Source organism: Nomascus leucogenys, chromosome 14 (assembly GCF_006542625.1).
Source record: "Nomascus leucogenys isolate Asia chromosome 14, Asia_NLE_v1, whole genome shotgun sequence".
In the NCBI taxonomy this organism is placed as follows: domain Eukaryota; kingdom Metazoa; phylum Chordata; class Mammalia; order Primates; family Hylobatidae; genus Nomascus; species Nomascus leucogenys.
This window is the reverse complement of record NC_044394.1, coordinates 10,428,397-10,442,963: the sequence shown is the minus strand read 5'-3', so window position 1 is coordinate 10,442,963 and position 14,567 is coordinate 10,428,397. Positions and strand designations below refer to the sequence as shown.

The window sequence follows — 14,567 nt, the reverse complement described above, 5'->3', positions numbered from 1 at the left end:
TGCCCTGTGAGGAGCTGGGTCACCGCCCGCGTCCACTGACGCGGGTCCCGCAGCTCGGACTGGGGACGAGGCCTGCGAGGTGCTCTCCTTCCCGGGCTCAGGGTTTGCCTCTTCCTTTTCTCTCCGCCACGAAGCCACATCCTGACCTCGCGACAGCTTGCCCCCTTCCCAGCAATTTCCTTTTTTCCACGCCCGGCTGGCCCGGGGCGGCCGTCCCTGCGGTCCTCTCGGACCTCGAACTTGGGCGCGCTCGGCCGCCGCCGGCACCGCGGGGTCCCGCACTCAGCACCGCATAGCGGTCCGCGCTCGTCCTTTACATCCACTCCTCCGCGAGTGCGGCCCGCAGACTCCGCTGCCTTTGCAATGGGGTCTGTTGCTTTCAGCTGTCTCGTTTTCCAAAGACGACAGCATTTTTCTTTTCACTTTTAGGTTACTGGGGATATGTTTCTTGCACTAGGGGAACTGTTAATATTTCGTACTGTTTTTTAATATTTTAATTGTCCTTATTATCAGAGTAGTATTTTGGTCAGTTCGGGAACTTTGAGAATATCCTATCGCGTGGATTATTATTACTTTGTATCTTTAATACTGTATGGTTAAAGCCCTGCTTTGATTCTTTAGCTTACTGTTACTAAATTTGTTGTTTCCCTGTCACTGTTCCATCATTTCAGGGCCGCCTGGCACATTCAAAATACTATTACCAATAAATATCGAGGTGACATAGTGAACAACAGGTCACGTTAATCTATTGTTATTTTTTATTTTTGCTTTGTATCCCTAATACGTTTCCGTTGCTTGCTCTTCATTTTGCTTATACTTAGTCACTCTGTTTCTATAACTTCTTGTTTACCATAACTTGTTATATAATTGTTCTCAAAATTCATGTGAATTTTCTTCACATCCTGATAATACTTCTTGTTATCTAACCACAATTTGTTTTGTTAGACTTGCTCATAACACTCCAGGTATTATTCTTCAACACACCCTGACAGTATCTTGTTACTTTGTCATTATTTGTAATGTTACGGATCTTAACTCGCTAGTTATTTTTCATCACATCATTACTTCTTGTTATTTTGTCATACTTTGTAATATTGTTGTAGCTCTTAATACTCTGATTATTTTTCATCACATTGGTACAATACTTCTTATTACTCAACCATTATTTATAATGTTCTTGTGACTATTAATACATTGGTCATAAATTGTCATATTACTCCAGCAATTCTTGTTAATATGTCTTTATTTATATTACTATTGCTCCTAAGATTTTAGTTAATATTTGTTTTAATAGTTCACTATAGTATCAATAATACATTATATTATTATATCACTACCACTAATAGTATTTCCCTTAATAGTATTTTCATTGTTCATCTTTCTCCTACAGTTCGTTTCCTAGTTTCCTACAGTTTGGTAATTTGTTACACTATTACTATATGTTATATTAGTGCAATTGGTTTTAATACAACGGTCCTTACATTGTTCCTGTATTTAGAATTACTTTGTCTTTAATCCTTTTAAAAATTGTGATTACTATTTTCACTTGATTCTGAAAGTGACTATGATTGTATTATTTGAAAGTTCACGTGTTGTATCAGTTATGCCGATTAGCCCTGTCTTTGGTAATTGTTCACATTCTAATAATCTTTAATCATCCATCATTATTTATATATAATGTTTCTTGCTTTAATTTTGACTAGTCTGTTGGATCAAAGGCTCTCAGTCTAGTGTTCTGATCACTCACATTTCTACACGGATTTTCGCTCCAGTACCAGGGCCCTCTTCCTTGGCCTTGCATATTCTGCAAACACCAATTTCCAGGCCACCGCTCCGCCTGTCACGGCCTTGTTCTTAGGGTGCTGGCGCTGTCGATAGTTCTATGCTCTTGGGTCTCTAGACCCAATTCATCGCGTTACTCAGAGAGGAGGGCTCGTGCCCCAACTACTGGGTGTCGGGCCGAGGCGGCGGCCCGACCCAAGGCACTTCGCGCCGCCTTCCTGCAACTTTGACCGCCCCTGAAGTTCTTCCCTGGGTCGCGTGACTCGCTCCTTTCCAGCTCATCCTCCTATCCGACCCCGCAGCCTAACCCTGAGCCCCTGTGGCCCCAGCCCCGCACGCCCAGCTCGTCCCCACTCGGCTGGATCCGACACTCACCCTAATTGCGGTGCCGCATGCGGAGGCGCCAGCGGCCCGAGGTCCCCTGCAGGTTCGGGTCCGAGGAGCGCGGGACGGCCGGGGCTCCGACTCCGCGCCGCTGGGTCAGGGTCCAGCTGCCCGCCGTGCCCTCGGGGCTGGACACATCCCGGCTCTGGAGCGGGCCCTTGATCTCCAAGGCTGCACTTTGGGGCCTCAACTCCCTCCTCCTCCCTCCCTCCCTCTGGGGCCGCCCCCCCCTCCGCGCTGACGTCGCCGCTGTCAATCAGTCCGCGCCCGCTGTCCCCCGGGGAGGGGGGCTCCAGGGTTCCCCGGCGTCGCGGTCCCCAAGACCCCGAGCCCCACGCGAGCCGCCGGCTCCTCCACCGCGCGGCCCAGTGCCCTCCTCTTGGCCCTCGGGCCCCGCGAGCCGGGTAGCGGCTGGGAGCCCCGCATGGTTTAGATTAGAGAGGCGGGAAGGAAGGGCGAGCAGCCCGGCTCTCAGCCGAGGCTCGACAACCAGGAGGGCTCGCCCGGCCCCGCCGTGCCCGAAGCCTAGGACGCTCCAGGACCGGGCCTGGCCACCCGCTGCCGGCGCCCGCTTCCAGACAGCCGCCTCTACGGATCCCCGGCGGCGGGCTCCCCGCCCGCAGAGCCGCGGTCCCCAAGCCCCGCTCCCAGCAGTGCGCGCTGTTCATTTGGGAGCCCCGGTCCCGAGGTCGCAGGCGCACACGCGCCTCACAGGCCCACGCTCCGCTTCCCTACCATGCCTACCACGCGGCCTCGCACTTCCAGGCCCTGGGCACGGCCCCTCTGCTCACCCGCCCTCCTTGTCCCGGCCCAGGGGGCCGCGGGCGCCGGACCCGGCCTGGCACGCCTCGAAGTCGGCTGCGGAGGTCAGGGGTGAGGACAGGGAGGAAGCCCCGTGGCCGGGTGCGGGGCGGCGGCGGCAGGGAAGTGCTGGGCCGGCCTCTGAGTGGAGCCGAGTCCAGCTCGGGCCTTGACAGAGCCCAGGCCGGGCTGCAAGGTGCCAGGCTTGGCAAAGCCTCCTGGGGAAACTGCGGCCCAGGGCCAGGATTCCGCGGCAGCTCCTTGAGATCCTGGAGAGCTGAAGAGGAAGCCCAATACCTGCCCTAGTCTAGGAAGTGGAGACTGGGGAGCGTCCTGCTCCCAGCCACCCGGTCCTTCCCGCCTCAGAAAGGGAGGCCCGCTCAGCACCTAGACCTCCCTGCCCAGCTTCTGAGCTCTCTGTCACCACTTACCTCTGTTTCTCTCTGTCTGTCTGTACCTCCCACAGGACCCTGCCTTTCCACTGGCAGACAGACCCATGTGGACCCAAGCCTGTGCCCCAGCCTCCCCGCCTGTCACATGCCCAGAATCCTGGGGCAGGAATAGGCCTGCCCACCCATCTGCAAAGACAGCAGAATCCTCATCAATAAGGATCCCCAGAGTGGTCCCTTAGTGCTTAGCATGCGCTGCATCCCTCCCTCCACCAGTGTCCTCAGCCAGCCTCTGTCCCTTTCCAGATTCTGACCACAAAATCAGCTTGAAGGGAAGAGGACAGGGAAATTCTTTTCCTGGGTGGGTCTGTCCCTGTTCTAATGCTAGGAAATGGAAAGCCAGCATCAATGCCTCCTTTACCACCCTGCACTCAAAGGCGGAAGCAAAACACCAACTCAGAAAAGCCAGTCGCTGCTGCTGTCAGGAGCCTGAAATCCAGCTCAACAGTGGGCCGCTGCTCAAGTCCCTATCACCATTGCAGTACCAGATCCCACCACCCCATCACCATTCCTCTCATGGAGTCTCAAACCAGGGAGGGTAAATAATATCTAAGAGGAGTGGAGAGGCGGAATCCTTCCCCAATCCTGCAGACTCCTGGAATGGAGAAAGGGAAGGCCCTGGCGTTTCAGGAGATGCCTGGGGAGTCGTGTTTCCTGTGTTAGGGAAACCTGGATGACATGCCTCAGCTTCTGCTCGCAAGCCCCCTCCCATGACCTCTACAACAGCCTGTAGGGAAATCCCTTGCAAATAAATAGTATACAGACTAAGCAACCAACTACTGTGTGGAATGGTGAACAGGATGGGCAGTGAATCACAAGGTACTGTGGGAAGACTAGAGCTAGGCCAGACTCTGGAAAGAATTTGTTGACAGTCACTGGAGGAAGTTCATACTGAGACCATATAGTATAGTTCTTTAATAAAAACAAACAAACAAACAAACAATAACAACAACAAAAAAACTAGACTGGAACCTTCCTGTAAGTGCAAGACTTTCTGGAGACTCATGGCAGACAGTCTAAATTAATATCAACAGGTTCATGACGACATGGAGAAATGAGATATGGAAGGGACAGGTAAGCTTTTGGCAGTAAAAAGGAAGGGGCAAACCAGCCAGCAAGTGAGTAAACGAGAGAGGTTCTGTACGCACATTCCCCATTATTAGAATGGAATACCTCATTTAACTGACTCTAAGACACACATTTTTCACATTCTGGTATCTCTGAAACTGAGATGCATCTGATAGCTAGTGGTGTGCCATAGCTCAATTAGCAGCGTTTTTTCTTCTTAGTCGTATGTAAAATAATAGAAAAGCTTATAATGGATGCTGCATAGTATTTGCTGAAAAAGAGCCTGTGTAGAAGAGGAAAAGACCAATTTTTTTTTTTCTCCAAAACTACTTTGAGGAGTTCAAAATATGAAAACCCTCCTCAACTAGCTAAACGAATAACTGGCTGTGCCACACATCGGTCACACTGATTTGGGTTGGCTTGGGGGAAAGTGCTCAGGTTTGGTAGCAGGCTTACCTTGGTTTTGAAACCTAGCTGTGATTCCTAGCTCACCATTTTGCAGCTATGTGACCTTGGGCAAGTCCATTAATGCTCACATAAAATGGGGATAATTACACCAACCTCGCTACCTGACTTTAAACTATACTACAAGGCTACAGTAACCAAAACAGCATGGTACTGGTACCACAACAGAGACATAGATCAATGGAACAGAACAGAGCCCTCAGAAATGATGCCGCATAGCTACAACTATCTGATCTTTGACAAACCTGACAAAAACAAGAAATGGGGAAAGGATTCCCTATTTAATAAATGGTGCTGGGAAAACTGGCTAGCCGTATGTAGAAAGCTGAAACTGGATCCCTTCCTTACACCTTATACAAAAATTAATTCAAGATGGATTAAAGACTTATATGTTAGACCTAAAACCATTAAAATCCTACAAGAAAACCTAGGCAATACCATTCAGGACATAGGCGTGGGCAAGGACTTCATGTCTAAAACACCAAAAGCAATGGCAACAAAAGCCAAAATCGACAAATGGGATCTCATTAAACTAAAGAGCTTCTGCACAGCAAAAGAAACTATCATCAGAATGAACAGGCAACCTACAGAATGGGAGAAAATTTTTGCAACCTACTCATCTGACAAAGGGCTAATATCCAGAATCTACAATGAACTCAAACAAATTTACAAGAAAAAAACAAACAACCCCATCAAAAAGTGGGCAGAGGACATGAACAAACACTTCTCAAAAGAAGACATTTATGCAGCCAGAAAACACATGAAGAAATGCTCATCATCACTGGCCATCAGAGAAATGCAAATCAAAACCACAGTGAGATACCATCTCACACCAGTTAGAATGGCCATCATTAAAAAATCAGGAAACAACAGGTGCTGGAGAGGATGTGGAGAAATAGGAACACTTTTACACTGTTGGTGGGACTGTAAACTAGTTCAACCATTGTGGAAGTCAGTGTGGCGATTCCTCAGGGATCTCGAACTAGAAATACCATTTGACCCAGCCATCCCATTACTGGGTATATACCCAAAGGACTATAAATCATGCTGCTATAAAGACACATGCACACGTATGTTTATTGCGGCACTATTCACAATAGCAAAGACTTGGAACCAACCCAAATGTCCAACAACGATAGACTGGATTAAGAAAATGTGGCACATATACACCATGGAATACTATGCAGCCATAAAAAATGATGAGTTCGTGTCCTTTGTAGGGACATGGATGAAACTGGAAAACATCATTCTCAGTAAACTATCGCAAGGACAAAAAACCAAACACCGCATGTTCTCTCTCATAGGTGGGAATTGAACAATGAGAACTCATGGACACAGGAAGGGGAACATCACACTCCGGGGACTGTTGTGGGGTGGGGGGAGGGGGGAGGGACAGCATTAGGAGATATACCTAATGCTAAATGACGAATTAATGGGTGCAGGAAATCAACATGGCACATGGATACATATGTAACAAACCTGCACATTGTGCACATGTACCCTAAAACCCTAAAGTATAATAAAAAAAAAAAAATTACACCAACCTACTAGCTTACTGTGAGGATTGCCTATATTAATGCATGGTTGATAAAGTCTAGCTCCCAAGTATTTAAAAAATGTATTCTACTTTTCTCTTTTCTGCAAAAGGCTTGAGGTGGTTTATAACCAGAATTAGCTAATAAAAACACAAGTAGAAAAACACATTAGGATCAAGGAAAAAGGAGTAAGCATATATATGCTATCACTAAGTGCTGACAAAGTTGCTATAATTGAGAATAAAATCTGGCTTATGAGCAGCAGAGCAACGTGGTAGTTCTCTATATCAGAAATGTGGAAACAGTAACTCTTTGGTGAATGGTGAAGGAACAGACTTTGTCTTGGCCCTAAATTTTAAAAAGTAGTTTCTCGACTGGTCGCAGTGGCTCATGCTTATTCCCAGGACTTTGGGAGGCCTAGGCAGGCGGATCATTTGAGGCCTGGAGTTCAAGACCAGCCTGGCCAACATGGTGAAACCCTGTCTCTACTAAAAATACAAAAATTAGCCAGACATGGTGGCGCATGCCTGTAGTCCCAGCTACTCTGGAGGCTGAGGCAGGGGAATCACTTGAACCTGGGAGGCAGAGGTTTCAGTGAGCCGACATAGTGCCATTGCACTCCAGCCTGGGTGGCAGAGTGAGAGTCTGTCTCAAAAATAATAATAATAAATAAAATTTAAAAATGAAAAAATAAAAGTAGTTTCTAATATAAATGTTTATTGTTACATCTGTACAGTGTTTTACCATTTACAAAGTGGTTTCACAGCTGCCATCTCATGTGATACTGTATTAACTCCATTTTTTTTCTCTATTTTATGGATTCATCCATCCAAAGAAATATCAAATGCTTACTATGTGTTAGACACACAAACAGGAGGAAAGGCCAACTGACCATTCTGTTAGTTACCCAACTGCTTGACTAACCCGTCACTAACTGCAAATTCATTAATAAATGACCTGCAAACTGAGTAATTAATCACCTAAATATTCAATCTCAGAGACAGCAGGGGCTACAGAATAAGTGGGGGATGCCAGTCAGCACAGTAGGGTGGCTCCCTAGAGCCTGGGGTGGCTTTGGTTGAGGATGAACTTGTGGTGGAGGATAAGCTGGCACCATAGTGTAGTGAAAAGCAATTACAATTTAAAAAAAAAAAATTAGGTTTTTGGAGCACTTAATAAATACCAATGCCAAGCTCTAACCCAGACCAACTGAGTCAGAATCTCTGTGAGTAGAGCCAAAGCCAGACATGGTGGCACCGCTTGGAGTCCTAGCTACTCAGGGGGCCAAGGCAGGAGGACAGCTTGAGCCCAGGAGTTCCAGGCAAGGCTGAGAACCACTGGTCTATGAAAATCCTGTTCTCTGCTCTCCTAGTCTCTCTTGTAGCTAGAGACGGCCACGTAATCCAGTGTTGGCCAATAAGACCTAAACGGAAGACTGGCGGGGAGAAAGGTTGTGGGAAATATTTTGCTTTCTTGATAAAGGGGAAGATGTGATCTTCCTTTCCCCTGCAGATGAAGTCCTTGAAGTTCTCACCCTCTAGAGACTTTAAGGCAAGAAGGATGAAAGTCAGTATGTTAAGGATATCCAAGGAAAAACAGAAAGGGCCTGAGTTCCTTATGGCATCATTGAGCAGGTAAACCAGTGCCAGCCTGCTTCTTATAAATAAGAAAAATAAACCTTATTTCTTTTCATCATTGTTAGTCTGGATGGATCTCTGTTACTTACAGCTAAATATACTCCTGAAGCATATGTAAAAGTTCCCAGCTCAGTGTTCCTTTTTTCTTTTCTTTTTTTTTTTCTTTTTAAGAAACAGGGTCTCCCTCTGTTGCCCAGGCTGGCATGCAATCATAGCTCACTGCAGCCTCAAAGACTCCTGGGCTCAAGCCATCCTCTTGCTCCACCAGCTCAGTGCTGAGTGCCTTCCTCCATAATGAAAGATACTTACCTGAGTGCGCATGTGCTCGTGCCTTCCCATTCAAAACCAGGAAACAAAATCCCTCCTCACTTCTTTCCCACCTATGTTTTTCTGTGTATGCTGTGGTCTAAGGCCTGGGATCCCTATTAAGCTCTAAAAGGGAAAGGAAAGGATGGATGAGGCACCAGGGAATCGATCTGTCCCCTGTAGCTTTATTGTCACCCAGTAGCCCCAAGTCTTGGCTCCAGATTCCTCAGCCCACATCCCATTCGGATTAGCAAGCTCAGGAAAGCTGTGGGGCAGGAGCTTGAGCTCCCTCTGGGAGGCTGGAGAAGGACCGAGCAGGGGATGGGTAGAGGTGGCAGCTGCTGCTGCTGCAGGTGCTTCCCCTCACACCACAGATGCAGGTCTGCTCACCTGACCTCTCACCCTGCTCTCCCAGGCCTTCTCCCATCAGGGAGAACCAGAAACTTCCAGGTAGAAGGAACTGAGGACTGGGCTGCCTTGATCTCTGAGCTGGGTGAGGCAGAGTGGTCTGAGCCCCTTTGGGACTGAGGGCAGAGACAGTGATTCACCAACAGCACAGATGGATCCCTCCTTTAACTCTCATTTGAGACACTACAGAGGTAAGGAATGAATGATCAAGTCTGGGTTTTGCATAGCCTGAGCAATCTAGACCTCCTGATCCAGAGACCTTTTTCTTTGGTGGATTTTCTGTAGAAGGTCAGCTTTCCCCTCCCCCGTCCTTACACTACATGCTCCTGAATCCTCACTTCCTTCCATTTCCTCCAGTAAGACTTCTCTGAAATATATGCTTATTTCACTACCAGAGGAAGGTATATCTCCTAGGGTTGTGCTAGGTGAAAAAAATTCCTAAATCAGAGATATTATTTAATTGTTCAACGCTTCCCTTTTTTCCCTTTCTCCTTTGCATTCTTCCTAAGCACAGATAATCCAAATTTGGCTTTAAATTTGGCTCCTTGGGGATATTTCCGAATGAGGGGCTAAAATAAATTAGAATTCAAGAATGGGAGAGTATCAGAAAACGCTTGGAATTTGAAGTTTAAAGGCCTGAATTCAGGTCTACGGCATGTTCTAGGTCAGAGTTTTAAGGCTAGAGCAGAGTTTTAAGGCTCTGCTTCCTCATCTATAAATGAATTTAATACCAACAGCTACCTCACAGGGTAGTAGAAAGGATGAAGTGATAGCACACAGATAAAAGTGCTTTGAGGGCTCACAATTATAGCTAACATTTATCAAACACCTACAATGTGCCTGGCAGAATTCTAAGAACTTTATGCACATTATCTCATTTCAGCCTCACTACCTTATCAGGTGGTTACTATCATAAACCCAATTTTACAGATGAAGAAATTGAGGTCACATAATTTGCCCAATGTCATACAACCAGGAAATGAAGTCAAGATTTAAAGCCAAACTAGTTTGAATCTTTACTGCCTATGCTTTTAAGTAAACTGCTCTCCAGTCTCTTAACCTAAGCAGGTTTTATTTGTTAAACAGGGATAACACGGCCTCCTTCACTTTGTTGGTGTTAAGAGTAACATGTATAGTGCCTGGCACATGGTAACACTCAAATACAGGTATCATTATAAATAGGACTTGACCAAGGTCTCACAGTAAGTAAAGAGGTTATTGGACCTATAGTGCTCAAGAACCCAAGATCGTAACCTATTCATTATTATTATTGTTCATTTGCTAAAAAATAAAATAGTCACCCAGGGACCAAAAACTTAATCATCTCTCTCTTCAGATTTCCAAGAGAGGGCACTTCCAGTATCCTTGATGTTCCTAAGAACATCGTTCTCTGTCTCCTGCAGACTCCTACCACGTTAGCTGCTGGAAGAAAGCCAGCAGGACCCCAGGAGTAGGGTGCTCATTCACCAGGACACATTGCTAACGGAATGAAGAGCGTTGTACACACAGACTCTGCTGCAAGCTTTTCATGTGCAAAGATGGTGTTGATGGCCCTTTCTAGCTGAGAACACAGCCTTGGACAAAAAAGGCAAATTAGGCCAGCACAATGGCTCAGGCCTGTAATCCCAGCACTTTGGGAGGCTGAGGTGGGAGAATTGCTTGAGCCCAGGAGTTCAAGACCAGCCTGAGCAATATATTTAATAGCAAGACCCTATCTCCACCGGGCGCAGTGGCTAACACCTGTAATACCAACACTTTGGGAGGCTGAAGCAGGTGGATCACTTGAGGTCAGGATTTGGAGACCAGCCTTGCCAACATGGTGAAACCCTGTGTCTACTGAAAATATAAAAATTGGCCGGGTATGGTGGTGCACGCCTGTAATCCCAGCTACTTGGGAGCTGAGGCAGGAGTATCGCTTAAACCCGGGAGGCAGAGGTTGCAGTGAGCTGAGATTGCGCCACTGCACTCCAGCCTGGGTGACAGAGTGAGACTCCGTCTCAAAAAACAAACGAACAAACAACAAACAACAACAACAAAAAGACCCTATCTCTATAAAATACAAATTTTTAAAAAGGGAAATTCTTGACTACATCAGAAACAAGTGACGATAAGGAAAATTGTACTTTCATCTGGACTAAAATCCTTTATAACAGGCCACCAGGCAAAGAACCCTCTGCTCCTACCCCACACCCCACTTACTTGGCCACAGACCTACTGCCCCAGAGGCAATCCAGCCCTGGGTATGGAGGGACACACCACAGGGTTGCACCAGGGGCTCAGAACACCATTCTCTCTCCTTCCTTGAGTCTGATTTATTACTATGAAGGCACTATATAAACACAAAGCCAAATGACTCATGGCAACAAAGCTGAATGAAACTCCAACAAAAGGCACGTCCTTGGTGCCTTCCGCTCCTTCCCCACATCACAGGGCCATTCTAGCAGTCTGTACCAAGCTCAAGCCTCTTTTCCAATTGCCGTCCCAAGGAGCGTGTCCTGGAGCTTCCTGAGTGCCCCCATCCCATGTCACCAAGGCCCTCTTCTCCCTGCTGCCCTCTTCCTCAAACATCCCCCATCTGCCTCCGGCCCCACTCACCCAGAGCTGCTCTCTGTGCTTGGGTTTTTCAATCCCCAATTCTAAAGGGGCAGGCACAGTAGAAAACGGAATGGAAGGAGGCTTGATGTGGGCATCAGTGGGAAGATTTGGAAGAAATTGGAGAAGGGACTTTGCTTACTGCTCAGTCACCAAAACCGTTCTCTAGCAGATTTCATGAAGAAAAGACATTCAGCTGAAGGCCTACGGGAAACTTCCTTGCCTCCAAGGCCCATAAGCTCTGTCCATCAATCTGGGAAGTGCCTCCTCACATCTAGCTTCAACCCCTCTTGCTGCAGTTGGTCCTTTCTCTAAGGAGTCAGAGGCACGCTGGGGCTCTGTTAACTGGTCAGGCCTCCACAGTAAGACTTTCCATTCCCTCGTTCCGTCTCCAAAGCCGGGGGGATGCAGCTGTCCAAGGAGTGCTGTGCCCTGGAGCTATGCCAACACTGGCACGGAACAGGGTGCAGACCCGAGTCTGCAGGTTGCGAAAGGCAGGCCCGGGGCTGTGGCTCTTCTGGGAGATTCAACAGGCCCCCGACGAGAGGACAGGAAGGAGTCCCTAGGCCCGACCACCACCCCCCACCTCCGGCGTCCTTGCATTTTCTGAAGTTTCTCCTTTGAACACGTTCCTTTATTTACTGGGCCTCGTTTAACCTCAGCCATGTCCTCCCAAGATCATTTATTTGGTAACTGTCACTCAGCCTGCTCTGGCATTAACCTCGTAATCCTATTGATTTCCTCCAAGGTAGTTGGAGGTTTTCCCGTCTTCTTGCCGTGCAGGTAGGGACTGATTCTCAGTTCCATTATCGAGGAAGACGCCCCAGGCTGGTAAGGGGACTGCCCAGAGGCCGTCTGGAGCTTCCTCGTTCTCACTGTGGCTCTCGCCAGCCTGCGGGAGACCGATTCCTGAGGTCACCTCGGCTGTTTTAAGTGCGAGGTAAGGTGGCTGAGCGCCCACCAGCATCACTAGCAGGAGCTTCCTGAGTGGCCACTGAGGCTGTCCTTCAGCTTAAAGGGCCTGCATTCCACCAATTGAAGCTCCGATTGCCCTGGAAGCCCGCCCCCCTGCACCATCTTGGATTCCGGAGGGGGAAGGGGCCCAATCAACGAGGGGGAAGCGGGTGAGGGTGGGGCCGAGGCCCAAGCTCGCGCCCACGTGGCCACCAGGCCTGCGCCTTCCCGCCACCTGTGGCCGGCAGCCTGGCCCCTGTTGAGCTGCAGCTGCAGCTCCCAGACATCAGCCCAGTCCGTCGCCAGGGGATTAGTGTCTGTCTGTCGGTTGGGACAGCCTCAGTGGGGGTTGTCCCAGCCCAGACAAGGGCCTCCACCTCGCCTTTCCCCAGGACCACCCCCCCGAGTCCAGCATGGGCAGAAGGAATTGTTTTGGGGGGTCTGACTGCCTGGAGTGCTGATCTCTCCCAGAGCTGAGGTGTGGGGTGACCAGAGTCCCCCTCCTTGCCAAGGCTGAGCCACATGTGCTGGGAAGTTCATTTCCCCTTGTTTTCCAGAACGGGCTCCGGGATTGACCCCAGGAGTGACCCCAGTGTCAGGAGGCATTAATGATCTCCATAAGGGCAATAAACAGGCAGACCGGCTGGCTGGGTGTGGAGGTGCCCTGGAATGGGGCCGCCTTATTAGCCTCACATTCACTCGTGGGTAGAGGCTTAATTAGGAAGGGCTCCCTCCTCTGTCTCCCCCTCCCCCAAGCATCCTTGACCTCCCTGGGAACTGAAGTCTTCTCAGTGGTTCCTCGGCCCTTCAAGGGCTTCCTCAAGAGGCAGCTTCTTCAGACGTCAGCTCAGCCATTTGTCCGCCTCTAACAGGACTTTCGACTCAGCCCTGATAATAAGGTCTATCTTGTTTGTAAAAGCCTCCAGAGGCAAAAAGTTCACAAACGTTCTGAGTCAGCTCACTTTTTTGTCTACCAGACCCAGGAACAAGAAGGTCTTTCTCTTCTTTAACTTAAATCCCTCTTGACCATTTGAGTTTGAGCCTGTTAAGCCTTATTTTCTCAAAGTGCAACGGGAGATAGCTGGTGACCACCCTTTACTTCCAGTCTTTAGCAATTGCCTAGATGATTACAAAGCCCAATCTGATTGATCACAACTATCTCTCCAACTTGATTGCCATTAGGGAGGTTGCTCATTCTAAGTGTGCAACTTGTTCTCTTTGGGCTTCAGTTTCCTCATCTGTACAGCTCACTTAAAATTCACCAAACACCACATGCTAGGCACAATGCTAAGCACTAGGGCAATAAAGCCGAGGAAAGCTCAGGGCCTACTTTAGAGGAGCTCCCAGTCCAGTGAAGAAGACAGACTTGTAAACAAACGCCATAATAAAATGTGCTCAGGGCTATAATCTTAAGTCCTTACTGAGTGTGAAGAGAGTACAAAAGAAGGATCAACCAACTCATCCTGGCTTGTTTGAGGAAGTCTCCATGAGAGGTGAGATCTGATGCTATCTATGAAAGACGAATATGGATGGGATCCTTCAGACAGAGAATGTGGGAAAGGCATCCAGGAGAAAGGAAGAATACAGACATAGGCATAGAGAGGCCTGTTTGAGGAGTAGTGGTGCTGGAGTGGTAAGTGAAGCCTTGTGGAAAGATAAGGCTTGGGAAGGACCTTGTAAACCATATTAAAAACTTCAGCTAATGGCAATGGGGAACCATAAAGGGTTCTTTTTGGGGGCGGGGGGAGGGAAGGAGGAGCTTGGACTGATCAGATTTTATTTTATTTTATTTTATTTTATTTTATTTTATTTATTTTTGAGATGCAGTCTCCCTCTGTTGCCCAGGCTGGAGTGCAGTGGCGCAATCTTGGCTCACTGCAACCTCTGTCTCCTGGGTTCAAGTGATTCTCCTGCCTCAGCCTCCTGAGTAGCTGGGATTACAGGTGTCCACCACCACGTCCAGCTAATTTTTATATTTTTCATAGAGACGGGGTTTTACCATGTTGGCCAGGCTGGTCTCAAACTCCTGACCTCAAATGATCCACCTACCTTGGCCTTCCAGTGTGCTGGGATTACAGGCGTGAGCCACTGCGCCCTGCCCAGAATGTATTGTAGAAGATGACTGGTAGTGGGGCAAATAGATTTGCAGGTAGAGACTGCAAAGTACATTCACATTGTTATGCAAC

The 14,567-nt window shown here is 48.2% G+C and overlaps 1 protein-coding gene across 1 annotated transcript in view; it reads right to left on the bottom strand.

The window, feature by feature from the left end:
- Window positions 1-2,317, bottom strand: part of TBX4 (T-box transcription factor 4) — a 32,676-nt gene extending 30,359 nt beyond the window's left edge. Inside the window, exon 1 of the mRNA XM_003278470.2 lies at window positions 2,158-2,317. The gene's annotated coding sequence lies outside the window, so the exon portion shown is untranslated. The remainder of the gene's footprint in view (window positions 1-2,157) is intronic.
- Window positions 2,318-14,567: the final 12,250 nt, after the last annotated feature.